Source organism: Pteropus medius, unplaced genomic scaffold (assembly GCF_902729225.1).
Source record: "Pteropus medius unplaced genomic scaffold, Ma_sr-lr_union100, whole genome shotgun sequence".
NCBI lineage: Eukaryota > Metazoa > Chordata > Mammalia > Chiroptera > Pteropodidae > Pteropus > Pteropus medius.
In genome coordinates, this window is record NW_024349796.1 from 14,943,922 (window position 1) to 14,948,889 (window position 4,968).

Sequence of the window (4,968 nt, forward strand, 5' to 3'; positions counted from 1 at the left end):
CTTTGAGAGAGGAATTCTCCATCCAGTGACTTGAAAGCTGGGAGGCTTGGGCTCTAGACCCAGGCCTCCAGGTAACGGGAAATATTTCTTAAAGTACATCTCGTTCCTCGGGGTTTCAGTAATCACACGTGTGAAACAAGGGGGTTGCAATCAAGGTCGTTTTGCCCTTCGTCTACAGTCTGCGGTTTATCCGGCTGTAGTCTGGCTTCCACTCAACTCAGAGATGAAGGCGTGCTCCTGCCAGCCATGGCCTCCCCTGGGTTGGTTCCTGAAGGGCTTCAATAATCAAAAGGATCCAGCTTCGTCTAGTGGAACTTGCTTCACAGTTAACGATACACTTCTGGATGTTTTGCCTGGATCGTCCTGCCCAGCCCCAATTCCTGCACCATCTTTTCGTGAACAAATTGTGTCATTTCTCTCGTGAACACCTTCCTCAAGTCTTCGGTCCTTCAGGGACAAAGGAGGTTACACGTTCATGGGCATTGGTCCCCCGTCCACAGCTTCAACAACTTGCCACCTGTTTCAGTTACCTGTGGTCCGAAAATAGCAAGCAGAAAATTCCAGAAATAAACAATTCTGAGTAGCGGGAGGAAGTCTCGCGAGTCCCGCTCTGCCCCGCCCCCCGACGTCAATGATCCCTTTGCCCTGCGTCTCCACGTAGACGTGGATGCTCAGTGGCCCGCAGTTACTTAGTGGACCCTCTTGGTCATCAGGTTGTTGCCAGTGTTTCAGTGCTTGTGGTCAAGCCACCCACCCTAAGTTGACTTAGTCATGGCACCTGAGCTCAACAGAGGTGCTGCTGCTGGCACATCAAGCGTGCCCAGGAGGAGACGGAAGGCGCGTCCTTTAAGTGAAAAGGTAAGACGTGTGGGGAAAAAACATAGCCTCTGTCGTGTTCCATGCTATCTGTGGTTTCAGGCATCTTCGCCTTCAAACGTATTCCCCATGTTTAAGGGGGAACTACTGTATGTATGTATGTGTGTATGCATTCATTCATTCATTCATTCATTCATTGAGGCTATGGTCTCTATCTTGCCGCACAGATGTCTCTGATTTGTATTTCTTCCCGGTCATTTGGGTGTGAATTCCTATTTGCTGGCTTTTTCACAGGGATCCCTGAGCGTACCCTACAGGGAGCAACAACTACCTCACCTGGGCGTTGCTATGGCAGTGTGCCGGCCAGGTGCTGAGAGAATGAGGTGACTCAGACGTTGTGCTCGGAGCTCAGCGGAGGAGACGGACGAGCAGACGGCGCATCCCAGCACGGTAAGCGCCATGGGGAAGGGCACATGCCCAGGGCACATGATGGGGACAGTGAAATCCGCCTGGGCTCTGGGGAAGTGGGCAGGGCAACGATGGCTTCGGGGCGGCCTCCAGAAGGACACCAGGTTCTATCGACGATGTGGGGTGGACGATGAGGGGAAGGCGTCTGGGTCACTTGGGAAATGTGCTTAAGGCCCACGGCTTAGAGTTTGGGTGTCGCTGCCCATAATAGTAGATGGGACAAAAAGAGATCTGTGTCACGAAGGTGTTTTATTTTCTGACGAAAGCGTTTGCTAGCATCATCCCGTAGTAAGACATCAGTCAGAGGAGAGAGATTTCCTGAGCGTGGAGTAGTGGCGATTTCAGGCCCCCTTGCCGGTCCCTGGCATGATGTTGAGGGGAAGTAGTTGCAGGTGGTGAAACACCAGAGATCGATTTTGCGATTCCGGCTGAGCTGCAACCTGCTCGACTTGGCTCTGCGGCAGGCTTTGTGTCTAAGGTCCTCGGCCCTGCCCCGTTCTGGGCTCTGTGGATGCTGCTCGGAGGGTCCACCCTTCTGTAGCTGCAGGGGAGAGACAGGCAGAGTGCAGGACGGTCCTTAGGGGCGCTGCCCATCCCGGGAGTCAGGGGCTGTGAGTGCGTGGGACGGGCTCTCGGCCTCGGTTCCCAGGGCCATGCAGTCGATGGGACTCACTCCCGGGCACACCCTTCAGACGCAGCCTTGCATCAGGGCCGAAGTGCGCAGTGAAGCCAGAGGCCCAGCAGCTACAGTTTCCTGCCCTGGACAAATGGCCCCAGTCTGCCCATTCCTCCCTCAGAGGATTCTCGAAGGGTTATATAAGACAGTGTCTGTGCAGAGGGGTGTGGATATGAAAATGTTGCCATTTGTATTAACAGGATTTGTTCAAAAACGTATATTACCGATGCACATTAATTTTTTTTGTTGGCGCTCTTTTGCTGTTAGGTGTGTATGTGCCAATATTATTAGTGACTAGAAGCTAATATGTTATGACTTGGAGTGCTGCTGGGGACCGCACGCTCTGGGCTTGTGATGTTTTTCCTACGTAAATAGGGAAACCTCCTGATTATAAAAGCGATACTCATAACTCATAGAAAAGTTTGGGAACTTCGGAATAGACAACAAATCATTCCGCGGCGCCATCCTGTCTACTGACTTCCACTTCGTAAGGAAGTTAGGCAAACTCTCTTTTCTTCTTTCTTTTCTTCATTCTAATTGACTTTTGTTAAGTGACCATTTCTGGAGTGGATTCCAGAGGGGACTCAAACGTAAATATGGTCTCCGTCCTTGGCTTTGTCAATATCTGATTGGAGAGCATATTAGCTGGGAAGCCTTTTAGCTCCAGTAAAAAAAAAATACTCAGCTCAAAACGGCTTCAAGTACAAGTGTGGTGACATGCATTTACCGAGGTTACTTTGATAGTTTAAAGATGTCAAGGCTCTGAGTCGTACCCCTTTGATGTCCCTGGCCTTCTTCCTCATTGTCGCAAAAAGGCTGCTGCTGCTCTAATCATTTTGCCCTCGCTCGTCCATTCTCAAAAGCAAGGGAAATGGGCAAGGTGGGCAAGCGAGCTCCTGCTCATGATACCTCCCCCTTATCATGGAGGAAAATCTCCCTAGACACCCTGTAGCAGGTGGGTCACAGGCCCATCCCGGGCTGGGTCCACTTCCAGAGACCCGTGCATCTCTGGCCACAGTTGAACAAAATTCTGGCTCTGTGACTAAGGAAAGAGAGGGAGGTGACTTCTGAGGAGGCAAGTAATACAGAGGAATATTCTGTCACAGAGGAATATTCCCTTGAATAAATATATATAACATATGTATATAAACATATGTATATAAATATAACTATATATGTGAAATACATATATACTAAAATATATACTATAGTATATATATTTTTACTTTTATATTTTATATAGTGTATGTTATATATATATAAATACTTTATAAGCTATAAATCAGTAGATACCTCAAGGGTGTAGATACATCGGGGTGTATATACTATATATAGTATATATATACTTTAGTATGTATTTGTTTATATTTATATTTACAAAGTACATATACAGCTGATCCTTGAACAACATGGGTTTGAACGTGTGGTTCCACTTATACATGGATTTTTTTCAATAAATACTGTAAATGTATTTCCTCTTCCTTATGAGTTTTTTAAACAACCTTTTTTCCTCTGGCTTACTTTATTGTAAGAATACAGTATATAATACAGAATACAGTATATACATATAACATACAAAATATGTGCTAATGGACTATTATTGGTAAGGCTTCTGGACAACAGCAGGTTGTCAGTAGTTAAGTTTTCGGGGAGTGAAAAATTGTACACGGATATTTGACTGCGTGAAGGGTCAGCGCCGTTAACCTCCACGTGGTTCAAGGTTAACTGTCTACTATAGTAGGGATTTTATACAAAAAAATGTTCTAAAGTAAAACTAAGTACTCGTGGCTGCATTCTAGTACCGTCCTGCTTCTTGCTACCTTGGTAAACCTAACCCTCCCGGTCTGTTTTCTTGTGGAGAAGTAGACCCTCGCTCTGCCCACGGTTAGGGTTTCATGCGGATTGTACTGGATGAGCGCTCTGTAAACCGTAAGGCGGTGAACACCCATCGGTGTCTCGATGCCAACATTGGCCTCGTTTGGGACAACCTCTGTGATTCTGCTCACCTGTAGTTTGGCTAGGTCAGTTCGGTCGTGGACGTGGGTCGAAGGGCAGGGCCTCAGCCGGCCTGGGATCAGGGGCGGTTTACTCGCGGAGCTGGGCCCTTGAGGAGAGCCTGGGGCCTCAGCATTCTGGGCACAAACCCCGAGCCAGCTCAGTGCTGGGGGAGCGAAGGCTCCTCTCTGGCCGCGGTCTGTGTGTCGGCAGCGTTTTCAACCCTGACACGTCTCGGGCTTCGATGCGGGAAGGCAGACATGGGAAGGGATGTCCCACGGAGGGAATCCAGCGCGGATGCTGACAAAGAAGCATTCTCATCCCTTTACTTGATGCTTCTGCCCTGGGGTGGGGGGTGGGCTGGTGAGTAGAAAGCTCCCCGAAATGGCCTGAGGTGGGCGCATCTCCCACAGGCAGATGACAGAGGTGGCCGCGGACCTGTTCCCTCAGGAAAAGAGCTGCAGCTCTGCCTTGACAAACAACCTGGACTGGAGGAAACTCGAGTTAGTTGGAATGGGCCGTGGGTCAGGGGAGGACTTGAAGGAGGACCTTGGTGACTAAGTTCAGCAGTTTCCTTTCTGTGGGTATTGGTGAGAAATATTTCTGAGTTTGCCCTGACCTTTTAAACTTCAGCCTGCTCGCTCAGCTGGTGGAAGCCCAAGTTCCTCGTCTAGCCACAGAAGGCCTGTGCTTTCTCCCTGGAAACGAGGGGCCTCGCCGTTAGCCACCTCTGCTGGAGACTCCCCTCCATAAACCTCGTGTGAACCCCGGCCCACGTTTGACCAGCCTGCTTCCACATGTTGAGGCAGCTCGGGAAATAGATGGCTCTGGGCGCAGTTGATAATCTTGTCACTTGTACCTTGTGGTCTTTTATATCTACCTCACCCATCCAGTTAAATTAAATGACCATCGGTCGCTTCCCCGCCAGGTTGAAGATTAATGGGCCTTCAGCCCTCCCCTTAGAACACATGCAATTGTCACGTCCTGAAGAGAAATGCGGCGGCTAATAAATT